General features: G+C 39.5%; 1 protein-coding gene and 1 pseudogene across 1 annotated transcript in view; one reads left to right on the forward strand and one right to left on the reverse strand.

Moving 5' to 3' along the window:
• The window catches only part of LOC116104088, a 24480-nt pseudogene extending 20266 nt beyond the window's left edge, over window positions 1–4214 (forward strand).
• Window positions 1–13148, reverse strand: part of Gabrg3 (gamma-aminobutyric acid type A receptor gamma3 subunit) — a 644969-nt gene that overhangs the window by 304169 nt on the left and 327652 nt on the right. The gene's annotated exons all lie outside the window — the stretch shown is intronic.

A 13148-nucleotide genomic window follows, 5' to 3' on the forward strand; every position in this document is an offset into this window, starting at 1 on the left:
AAAAAACCTTTTCATTGTATCTTTCTTAGTTTGCTAATCAGAACTGTCTTTCCCTGTATACATGCCAATCTCCTACCAATATAAACTGAGTTTTGCAATTGTTTTACTATATTGAAACAGTACTCTATACTTAAAAAAAAAATTGTTAAGATTCTAGTAGTCTTTATCTAGTAGTCATAAAACACAAAGATAGACAAAGAATAGTTGTTCTGGAGAGCTAGAAGTAGCCCAAAATAAGGCAATAGCCTCTGGACTTGCAACATTCCAATCTCTCCCCAGCACTAAAGTTTCAATCAGTCAATCAATCTCACAGCTTTTTTTTTCCCAGACATTTTCATTCACACCTAATACTGGAAGGCAATTTGTAAGCTACTAACAGAAGGAAAGCAGTAGATGTATTCATACCCAGCTGTGATGACTATAAGCCACAATGACCAGCATCCCTAATGGTGTAACAGTGGCACTTACATCTTAGTGATACTCACTAGCTTCCTGAATGGATACAAGGCACACTTAACAGAAGGAAAATCATGCCTGGTCCTATAACCCTATCCAGCTACACATGGCTAGTGACCAGTATGTAATAGGATATTGTTCTGCTGTCATTTTCTTAGACCCATATAATTCTTAACTGTATTTTACAATCTCATCCTTATTCCAACAACTGAGTATAAGCATTATCCCTCATCACAGGAGCTTCTTTCTGTAGTAGATGGAGACCATTACAAAAAGCCACAACTAGTCAAGTCAATATTTTTTAGGTGCCAAGCCAAAAATATTACATATATAATGCAACTCCTGTACCTAAGGCTCAGGGACCATTGTGGAAGTGTGAAGGGTGGAAAATTGTAAGATTGGGAAATCTGTAAGATTATGCCTTCTACATATAACATGAAAACTATATAAAGTGAGGACATGACCACCCAAAGGTATGGTTGGAGGAAAGTTTTTATTGAAAAAATGGGGAAGAGTTCAGCTAGAGGTGTCTGGAAGAGTCCAGAGCAGGGAGAGAAATGTGTAGACTAAACAGGCCATGAGAGGAAAGAAAGAAGAGGAGAGCAAGAGAGGAAGACCAGGAGAGAGGGGCAAGAGAGAGGGGGTCAAGAGAGAGAGAGGACTAAGAAGGTCAAAAGAGCAGATGGGTAAATGGCAGGGTAATATAGGAATCAGAACCTGGAGGAGAGGAGTCCATGGCCTGCAGTTTAGGCTAAGGGGTAGGATGAGAAGATATGAGAAGAGCCACAGGTACTGAGTGAGCCTGGAGTCCAGCATGCACTTTGGTGTGCTAATAGGCACCACAGTCAGCCATGTGTCCTGAGTTCCTTTGAATCTGACAGAAACTGCACTCAGGAAGTCTCAACAACATAACAAGAGAACAAAAATAACAGCAGGTCAAATCCCAAGGGAGATGAGAAAACTTCCATGGGACCCAAAAGTAAAATGAAGAATTACAAACAAGTACAACTGCTGAGATGAAGAATAAGTTTTCTCTGGGGATGGGCCCCTGATTGCATAACCAATAACAAGAGGTGAGCCCTGTAAACATACATGCATGGAACAGTGAGGGGACTCAGCAGGTTGTGTTCATATATTTATCTATTTACGTAAAACATTTAATGTTTACAAAAAGGAGGCTGTAAATTTGGGATTAAAGAGGGGAACATGTGAGAAAGAGAAATGATATAAATACATTTAAGTGAAATAACAAAGTAATAAATGAAGTGTCTTAGTTTTATCTATATCCCTTCAGCCCTGAAGGGGTATAAGATACTGTAAGTATCACTTGTTTGTAGATAAGTGCTTCTTGGGGGATTAAAACACTGTAAACTAAAATTCTAAGAAAAATAATCATCCGTATGTTAAAGATTCTACAAGGCTGATTAATTGGTTAGAATTCTGTGGCTGTGAAGAGTTGCAATTAACCTTAGCTATCTTTATTGTTCTTAATTGTTGGTTATTGGTTACCTCTGTGTCTGACATAGTATCCTATAAGGTTAAAATTTGGAATGTATTAACAGACAACTAGCTTTACAACAACTCCAAAACCAAGAATGCCCTCAGATGCCACATGGATCCTACAGTAAACATTCCCTGCTTTGTTATAACTTGCCAACTTGATGGTTTTATTGATGTACTTGGGGAATGCTGTGATTTACGACTTTCATTTGTTCTGTAAATACAAACGGTTGCTCTAGCTAAATTCATTTGTTCTATATTTCCACATTGGAACATATAATTTGGGGCCACCTGAATCTGTATTATCAGACCAAAGTCATTTGTATTTAGCTCAGAATAAATGATCTCTCTTTTTCTTTGAAGTCAGAGTTGTTTGTATTGACAATTTTGGCACCCAATATGGGGCACACAAATGATCTACTTTTCATTTAGGAAGTTTTTATTGTGTCAGAACTTTTTCAGTCTATGAGCCATCAGACACAACATTTATTTGGTTGCTAGTATTTGGCTGTTTTGCTTCCCATTCCCACAATATGTAATTTGACATTTTTATTTCTTTCTTCCCTTCCTTCCTTCCTCCCTTCCTTCCTCCCTTCCTTCCTCCTCCTCCTCCTCTTCCTCCTCCTCCTCCTCCTCCTCTTGCTCTTTCTCTTCCTTCATTTTCTACGTTGTCTCTTGAGTTTTAAAATATGGCCCCAGTACCCAGCCCCTAGGGAACAGAGAGCGTTGAGCAGTGAGCAACATCTCCTGACAAGTTGTACAGCAGAGCAAATTCCAGCATGTATTCAGTCATCGGTGAAGAATGCTATGAGGACATTTGAGTATCCCGAGTTACCTGGATAATACCTTCTGGGCAGTCAACCCCAAGTTCCTGGCAGTGATTGTGGAAGCCAGTGGCAGGGATGCCTTTATGGTACTTCCTCTAAACAAGAAGGGCCACATGGACAAAGCCTACCCAACAGTGTGTGGGCACACAGGACCTGTCCTGGACATTGACTGGTGTCCCCACAATGATGAAGCCATTGCCAGTGGATTAGAGGACTACAGTGTCATGGTGTGGCAGATTCCAGAGAATGGGCTGACCTCCCCTCTTAATTGAGTCAGTAGTGGTGTTTGAGGGGCATACCAAGCATGAGGGCATCATCACCTGCCACCCTCATAGCCTGAAATGTGCTTCTCAGTGCAGGTTGCGACAATGTGGTGTTTATCTGGAATGTAGGCACTGCAGAAGAGTTGTACCACCTGGACAGCTGGCACCCCGACCGCATCTACAACGGAGCTGGAACCACATTGGCAGCCTCTTTTGCTCAGTTTGCAAGAACAAGGGCTACATTGATCCCAAGCGGGGTACCCTTGTGGCAGAACAGGAGAAGGCTCACCTGGAGACCTAGCCCATGCGGCCAACTTTCTGGCTGATGAGATGGTGTTCACCACTGGTTTCAGCTGCATAAGTGAACAGTAACTGGCACTCTGAGACCCAGAAAACCTTGAGGAGCCCAGGGCCCTGCAGGAGCTGGATTCAAGCAATGGAGCTCTACTGCCCTTCTATGACCAGGACACCAGTGTGGGATATGTCTATGGCAAGGGTGATTCCAGCATCTGATACTTTGAGATCACAGATGAACTCCCATTACATCCACTTCCTGAATATATTTACCAGCAAGGAACCCCAGAGGGGTATGTGTAGCATGCCTAAAAGTAAAATTGCCAGGTTCTACAAACTGCATGAGCGCAAGTGTGAGCCCATAGTCATGGCTGTGCCAAGAAAGTCTGACATCTTCCAAGATGATCTGTACCCTGACACAGCCGGACCTGAGGCTGCTCTTGAGGCAGAGGATCGGGTGAGTGGTCGGGATGCTAATCCAATCCTCATCTCACTACGGGAAGCCTATGTGCCCAGTAAACAACGGGACCTGAAGGCCAGCCGGCACAATGTACTAACCCACCCAAGGCCTGTCAGTTTATAAGCCACTCCGGAACCTCCAAAGCTACTGCAGTTGCTGATGTTCGCAGTGGCAACCTTGCTGGTACTGGTGAAGCTGGGAAGCTGCAAGAGCTTCAGGTGCTTTGGGTGCTGGTCAAGGAACAGGGAGGGGGAGAGTTTCAACTGCCTGAAGGAGCAGCTGGGCTGCCTGGAGAATGGGGATACATTGGACCACCAGGGACCTGCTCCTGACACTATTGCCTCCTTCTCCTCCAACTCTTCCCACCTAGCTTCTGTGGCCAGGACACACCAGGCAGTTTGCTGCTCAGTGTAGGTCGGTCATGACCAGTTTGCCCCTTTCCACAGCCTGGGGCCCAGGTTGGAAGCACTACATGACTTTTGGAAGATTTTTATACCAAGGTAAATTCCCAAGAACTTTGAGGCACCGTCTCCTCAACCCGTCCAATCCACTGTCCCCTCATCAGAAAACAGAAGCAGAGATGGGTTCTATATTTTCATTCTAAATAAAATGCTCTTTCTAAAGCCAAAAAGAAAAGAAAAACCAAAACCAAAACCAAAACCACAAAGAAACAAAAAACAAAACAAACAAACAAACAAACAAAAATGGCCCCCTTTGGTTTAGAAATTCTGTGTGCATCTTTGATGGTCAAGATGGCAAAGGTAAGGAGCCCTTGTTTCTTCTCCAACCACTAGGAGGAAGTGTCCATAAACTTCCCTTCTGAATATGCTGTAGCCTCAAAAGGAAAACCCACATCCAATGCCTTGTTTGGAAGAAGCCATATTGGCTTAGGAAGGGTGATCACCCAGTCTTTTCCTCATTTATATATCATAAATGCGCAGGATAAATCTGAGAAAATATAGTGGGAAGAATCACTAGGGACTACTAACAGGGTAGCTCCTCTTATAAGCAACTGATAAACTCTATGCAAAGAACCAATTTCTCCTGCTAGCTTAAATGGCTGTGATTTTCAGGACAGTGAGGAAGACACCAAGAATTGTAAACAAATTTAAGAAAGAGAAAGCATTTAGAGGGAAAATAAGAAAAATAAGAAATTAATAATTCACCAAAAAAGTCAATAAGAGTATTCGAAACTTTATCAAAGCAGAGATGGGGAGGGAAAGAGGTATCCAACCCCAGTAAATTAGTGAAAGGTTAAAGGTTATGTTATGAACTAAGTAAGTTCTGAGCAGTATAACTTTTCTCAATTCCCATCTCATTTCTCATCCTGTGACTTTGTGTTTTCATCCTTCCAATTTTTTCCTTCTCCTCTCTTATCTAGTAATTCCCAAGCAGAGGAAATACCAGCATCAAGGATCATAGCCTCCTTTAAGATAGAGCATAGAGGGTGAAGATATGCTGATGGGATCACACTCCCTGGGCAGAAGACGAGCTATGAATTTTGATAATGATCTGTTCGTGGTCATAAAAGAACCTTCTGCAATTGCTTAAATGATTTCAGATTGCCTTACAGACCCACAAAACAGAAGTTTCTAACATTTTCTAATTCAAAATTCCAACTGTAAAGTTGATTCCTGTGTGTTGCTTAGGTTTAAATATGTGGAAGGGGAATTAGCTTAGGTCTACATAGCAAGCTTCATCTGTCCTTGTCTTTCATTTAGGAAAACTCTAAGAGACATGACTTTCTAGTTTATTCCTGCTAAGAGTGGACTCTAAATTAATGTAATTGTTTCTCTCTGCCATTTTGTGACTCAAATAGCGTGTGTTAAAACACAATCTGCTCTAAAAATTTCTAAAAATAAACAAGTATCCAACTTCGGCAGTTATATTGTTGCACACTTTAAAATTTATTACTAATCTTGGCATGCCTAATTTAAAATATGTACATGACTATGCATGTAAATGTAATCAATTTTAGGATGCTTTTAGATTTTTTTATGGGCCCAAAGTCTATAATTAACTTTTAAATGCCTGCATTTTAGCGATGATTGTCTTAGGAGAGAAACTAGAATAATCTGTTTTATCAAAAGAAGGAGAAGTAAGAGCGAAGACAGCAATTCAGGATACATAGGCCCTACACATTAGTGCTATAATTTTCTTAATTGATTGACATGGGAGGGGTCAGCCCAGTAGGAGTGGAGTCACCACTGGGCAGGTGGGCCTGGTTTATGTAAGAAAGCTGACTGAGCATGAGCCAGAGAGAAGTAAGCCAGTAATCAATGTTCCCCTATTGGTTTCTGATTCAAGCTCCTGCCTTAAATTCCATCTATGATGGGATTCAAATAAATCCTTTTTCTCTCCATGTTGCTTTTGGTCATGATGTTAATCACAGCAACAAATTGCAAACTATTACAGAAACATACCAAGAACAAGAAATTGGGTCTGCTGGTATCTGTATTGAACCTGACCACGGCATTTTAGGAGAGCAGATTGTGTAAACTTTGGAACAAAAAGTCCATGGAGTGTTTGGAGCTTAGTGGTCTGTTCTATGGGAGCTTGGTGGAAGAGAACAGTAAAAGAAATGCAAATGATAAAAAAGTCTGGCTTGTGGAGTTTCAGAGGACAGAAGAGACTGCCAAAGCTTTTTGTATGATGTTTTGGATGAAGAATGCATGGAAGTAAAAACCTTGCCTGTTATTGGGACAATGGATGCTGATTAGCTGGAACAGAAAAAATCATCTCTGATTAATAAGATACCAGCATCAATGAGGCAAAACAGTCAGAAAAACACTTCCTCACAACCTTCACACAGTAGCTGTGATCTGAGTGATCCAAAGCTATATCTCAAGCTGCCAGTAGTGCGCAGTGTGTCGGCACCTTGTGGTGCTGGTTATGAAGGGTCATAACGTGGGGATAGGGGGACTTGGCACAACAGGGCAGACTCAGAGTACTTGAAGGGAAGCCTTCGGTGAAGGAACAGTCTAAGTTACAGCAGAGATCTCGAGATATTGGAGATTCCAGTACAGCATGATGTCCACTAAGGACAGTAGGTGGGCCATGGAGCTAGCCTGAGCCTACAGGACAAGCTACATGAGCTGCAGAGGGCAGAACCAGAGAAATGGCTTAGTCCCTGGCTTTTGAATCAGAACATTATGAATGAGTCCAAGATGCTGGACATTGAGCTACAGGAATTGATATATAGTAATAGACTTTCCCTTTGATTTAATTTTAACTATGCCCTGGTGTTTTTCCTTTTGAAGTAAGAATCCATTTAAAAAGAATAAAAGCTAACAGACCTTGAACTTTTAAAGACATCTTGAACTTTTAATGTGATGAAATATTTATAGGTTGTAAAACTTTTAAAACATTATGTTTTATATCATGGTAATAGCATGAGATCTTGTGAACAATAAATGAAACAGTATGGCTTTAAGTGGTATGTTTATTTATTAAAAGTGTAAAGATGTGACAAATAAGCTGTCAACCTGAGAATTTCTTAGATTAGACTGACCTCTGGGCATATCTATAGAGCCTGTATTTGAATTTATTGTTGTTGTTGTTGTTATTCTTAATGATGATGGATTAATTAATTGATTGATTGATTGATTGATGTGACAGGGCCTAGATACTATGAAAGAAGCCACCACTGGGCGGGTAGGCCTGTGTTGTATAAGAAAGCATGCTAAGCATGAGCCAGAGAGGAGCAACCGGTGTTCCTCCATTGGTTTCTGCGATAAGCTACTGCCTTCAGTTCCTGCCTTGGCTTCCCTGTAAGCTAATATAATTCTCATCTTCTCAAGTTGCTTTTTGGTCATAGTGTTTATCATACCCACATAATGCAAACCAGGACAAGTCAGCAATAGTATCTTATAATCTATTTCTGGTGGACAACCACATCAGGGTCAATTACCTATACTGCTTTTGAGATTTCAAGGGCCTTTCCAACCTTGTCAATGGAGACTTTTGCTTGATAACTTGTAGCTTTCAGAAGCACCTTTAGTCACTTGCACAGAGTATCCGTCCAAACTTTTTTTTTTTTTTGATTAGCTTCTCAACCTAGAGATTTCCTTACACTTTTTTCATTGTTCCAAGTCTTACTTGTAGCATTCTCCCATCTCTCTTCTATACTCTTTACAGCAACTATAAAAATCATTAATGGCCACAGAATTCATATTCTGTTTCTTTAATTATTCTGTGAACTAATATAGGTTTATGACAGACTATATCATCTAAAAGGAATTTAAAAATCTATACTCTAAAAATGAGTTCACATTCAAAACCAAGAAATAATGAAGTTTATTTTATTAAAAAAAAAGCCCTTGAAGCCACATAGACCCATATTTCAAGAGTTCATGATTCATTATTAAGTGAGTCTTCATGTATCACACAGTGCCATCATCAGGCATTAGAAACAATTTAAATAATATTCATATTTTAGCAATAAAAGTAGAGAGGAAATATGAAAACTGATTATTGATGAAGTCAATTTTTTTGTCTTTTTGAAAATAGGATTTTTATAATGTCTGAAAATCTAAGAAATTCTAATTTTTTGGTAACCTTTGTTTCTACATCATCCATTAATAACTGGTAGTTTACAAAAGAGTACACTCTTGGGGAAAGATTTTGAAATGACACTGTATTGTTTTCTGACTTCTTCTGCACTGTGACTATTCTTTTACTTCTCAAAGCTGTGATCAGTTATAATACCAAAACTATAAGACAATTAAAATTAGTTATGAATAACAGTTATAATAATTTAGGCTTTAAAGTCAAATCTTTTGCTAATATTAGAACCAGCCATTTCCCACGAGGTCATAGATATAAACTGATGGAAGCAGATGCAGAGACCCACAGCCACATACTAGGCAGAGCGAGGAAAACCCCACAGAGGAGAAGAGGGAGGATTGCAGGATCCAGAGGAGTCAAGGACACCACAAAATCAACTAATCAGGACTCATAGAGGTCATGGAGACTTCGGCAGCAAACATGGACCATGTATGATCTAAACTAAGATTCTGCATATAACTAAAGTTGTATATCTGGTGGTCTTGTGGGATTTCCACAACAGTGGATTGGGGAGGGGGGTTATCTGATTCTTTTGCCTGCGCTTGAGACCCTGTTCCTCCTACTGGGTTACCTTGTCCAACCTTAATATGAAGGTGTGTGCCTAGTCTTACTGTAACTTGTTAGGCCATGGTTGGTGGATTTTCCAGGGAAGTCTGCTCTTTTATTTAAAGGAATATAGAAGCAGATCTGGGGATAGGAGATGTGAGAAGAGGGACTTGGAGAAGTAGAGAGAGGAGGAACTGTGTTCATGATGTAATATATGAGAGAAGAATAAAAGAAAAAACAAAGAAAAACTAAAATGAAATAAATAATAAATAATTTCATACACTCTATGAAATACCATATTTCACACAAAAGGGACCACTACTGACAGCAAGAATACATTGTCAGACAGGTTAAATATGATTTATATAATGAGTTAAAATGCCATTTACCCTCATGGACCAGATTTTCTATTTTAGGCGTCTTCTATTTTGGCCTAGTAATGTTCATTATATTAACTTTAAGTGTAATTTTCCAACATATGATACATATGTTAGGTCACACACAGAGGGTAAGAAAAGAAAAATCCAAGATGGTTATTATGGGCCAAGGATATCTTCAGTTCTGCTGATCCTTCCCTCTCTTAAACAGTTTAGTACTAAGTGGCATGCTAGCCAAATTCTAGAAATGGAGATCCTGTGGGTCATAGACTCCACAGGCATAGCATGTGAGTTGGACTAACTAAAGAAACTGAGTTCAAGTTCCAAGAATTAAAAAGCCATATTTATGTAAAATATTCTACAACTCTAACTTATCGATTAGAATTCCCTGACTGAGGAAAGTTGGAATGTACTCATCCAGAGTCAAATTATCCTGGGATATCTTTTGTCTCCTTCATCACTATTCATCATTCCCAACTTCTGTGCCTGTCATCCTTGTTACTATTGGGCAATGCTTTTGGAATGCATTAACATTACAGGTCACAATCTAAAAGCTTCAGAATGTCATTATACAAAATCTCACACTTAAAAAAAATTATTTTGTTTTTGAGATTACATTATAATTACATCGTATCCCCATTTTCTTCCTTTAAACTATCCTATACACCTGCCCTTGTTCTCTTCAAATGAATAGACTCTTTTATTTTAATTGTTGTTATATACAAACATGTAATTTAATCAAATGATTTGTTACTTGTATGTGTGTTTTCAAGGCTAGCCATTTAGTGCTGAATAACAAAATTGGTGGGCCTTTCTCTGGGGAAGACTATTTCACCCATTCCATGGCATTCCTTAATTGCCTATAGTTCTTTATGTAGAGCTGAGGCCTCTTGGTCTTTCCTTAATTTTGCATGTCTGTTCTTGTTGTCCCTGTTCAACTCATGTTGGGACAGTTACATTGGTGAGACTTTATGGATATAGCTTCTGATATTCTCAGAAGACACCATCTCACAACAAACTTTCTGATGTGCTGGCTCTCACATGCTTCCTTCCCCCTCATCCAGAATGTTCTCTGAGCCTTAGAAGCAGGGGTTATTCTATAGATGTATGTACTAGGATTGTGCTCTCCAAGTTTGGATTAGCATTGGTTATAGTTATCGGTAATGGTCTCTAACTATTGCAAGGGTGAGGATTACACTGATTTCTGGAGATTTGGAGCTAGGAGATTCCATTGAGAGAGAACATGCAAGTTTTGCCTTTCTGGGTTTGAGTTCCCTCAATCAGTATGACATTCTTTATTTCCCTCCATTTATCCAAGGAGTTTTTTCATTTTTCTTTGCAGCTGATTAATATTTCATATCCATTTGTCAATTGTAGAAAATTTAGGTGGTTTCCATTTCCTAGCTAGAGTCAATAACAGCATCAGTGGACATAGCTGAGAAAGTGTATGGGGGTAGGTAGTCAACTCCTCTGAGCATATACTAAGGAATGGTATAGCTGAAACACATAGCTTTATGGGAATTCTGCACCCTGATTTCCATAGAGGCTTCACCAGTTTGCAACTTCACCAACAGTGAAGAAGATTCAACTTTCTCCTGCATCCCTCCCAACATTTGTTGTTGGTTGATCCATTGATCTTTGTCATTTTGACTAGGGTAAGATGAAATTTTAAAGTTGTGATTGGCATTTTCTTAATTGCTAGAGATGGTAAGTTTACAAGATATTTCTTAGCTTGTGTGTGTGTGTGTGTGTGTGTGTGTGTGCATGTGTGCGTGTGCATGTGTGTTTTGAGAACTCTCTTTAGGTCTCAGGCCCAGGCTCTGAATCGGTCATTTTATTTGACCCTGTGTTTTTTGTCTATTCTGGATATTAATCATCTGCCATGCGTGTAGCTGGCACAGATTCTCTTCCATTCTGTGAGCTTCTTTTTCACCTGGTCATTTCTTTAGCTGTTGCAGAAGTGTTTCATTTTATGAATTCTCCCTTTTTATATTTATTGTATATTAATTGTGGCATTAATTCTTGGTAAAAGGAGTCCTGTTCAGGAAGTCTTTTCCTACACCTATGTTATGTAAGGTATTATCTATGTTTTTATCTGCTAGCTTCCATGTTCAGGTTTAGGTGCTTGACCTATTTGGAGTCTGTTTTTATGTAAGGTCATATAGATCTAAGTTTAATGGCATTCTCCTGCAGTGTATATCCCATTTTCCCAGCACCTTTTGTTGAAGATGTTTCTTTCCCCAGCAAATGTTGGCTGCAGTTGTGTGTACTCATGTTTGCATCTTGGCTTTTGTTCCATTGGTGTGCATGTCTGTTTTGTGTCAGTAGTAACATTTGCTTCTGAATCAAATGTATGTTCTCAGCTATTGTTCCAGTGAATGCTTGCCTGTCTGCTACCATGCTTCCTGCCAAGGTGATCATGGACTAATTACCTGAAGCTGTAAGCAGGCCTCACAGTTAAGTGATTCCTTTTAGAAGCTACCAATGTCATGGTGTCTCTTTGTGTTTCTTCACAACAGAACGCTAACTAAAGATAGAAGTTGGTACCAGGACTAACCATGTTTTTCTTTGAAGGAATGTGGAAGTTTGGGGGACATTGGACTAGAAAAGTGGTTAAAGATTATAGTATTGACTTTATGGACCATCCTTATAGGAGCATGGGAGACAGCAGTGTGGAGAGCAGTGTAGACTATGGATGTGCAGCCCAAGAGGTTTTGGCAGGGGATAATAACATTAGCGATTATTCTCATGATAATTTGGAAAAGAGTGTGGCTGTTATCCACCATTGTCCTAAAACACTCCTAGAGGCTAACTTAATGCATTTTGGACTAAAGATTTTAACAGGGGAGTTCTCAACACAGATTAGTAGTATTAATTATTAGTCATTATTAATCATCACTCTTAGGGAGATCTACAATAAAAAAGAGAGAAACAAAATATACAGTTTGAGGAGAAAAAAAAATGAACCAGGAAATCTAATGTTATAATCAAGTTCTGTGTTCAAGGAGATGAGCACTTAAAGAAAGATCTGAAAATAAATCAAATAAAGAGATTGGAACCCTCAGGGAAAGACCCTGCCTAGCAATCCTGCAATGACAGAGGGAAAAGCCTCTGAGGTTTTCTCAGTCTTAAAGGCTTGAACAACTTAAAGCTTATGCAAATATAAGTCATGCAGGGGATCAGATTCCAACCCAGCAGGCAGCAGAACTTGGCAGCTTTGCCCATGTAATTCTGTCTTTATCAAGAGAGTTACAGATGTAAAAAAGAATAGTGGAATCTTCCTCCAGATTAAGGAAAAGCCACCAAGGATAGGCCTATGTCAGGGGAATCATGAATGGAGGCCTGGAAAGACCATTGCATGAATCTATGAAAGGGAAGCCTGAATTATATTGGTGATCCCAAGATGTTGAATATGCCAGAGCCCTGGGATACCTGCCAAGAAGAGCTGTAGCCAGGGTGTAAAACCAGCTTAAGAGAAAAGGAAAGAGTGGGATACTGAAAGAACTAAGTCAGGATTTGGAGATTATCCTGAGAGTTTTCCATCTTGCTTTGGTCCAGTATTTCTTTACTATGCCCCCCTCTTTTGAATCATAATGTATATTAATTACCACTGTATGTTGGAAGTATGTGATTTGACTTTGATTCAAAAGGGAATTACAATTAATTAATTACCTTGAGTTCCAGAAGAGACTTTGGACTCTTAAAATGTGTCAAGACTGTGGAAGATTATGGAGGTTTTTATAACTTGGACTGAACGCTTTTTGTATTACAGAATGGCTACAAGCCTATTGGGAGCTGAAAGTGGAATGTGATGGTTTTAGTGAGACTGGCCCCTATGGACATGTATGTATGTATATAT

The sequence above is a fragment of the Mastomys coucha genome, unplaced genomic scaffold (assembly GCF_008632895.1).
Source record: "Mastomys coucha isolate ucsf_1 unplaced genomic scaffold, UCSF_Mcou_1 pScaffold21, whole genome shotgun sequence".
NCBI lineage: Eukaryota > Metazoa > Chordata > Mammalia > Rodentia > Muridae > Mastomys > Mastomys coucha.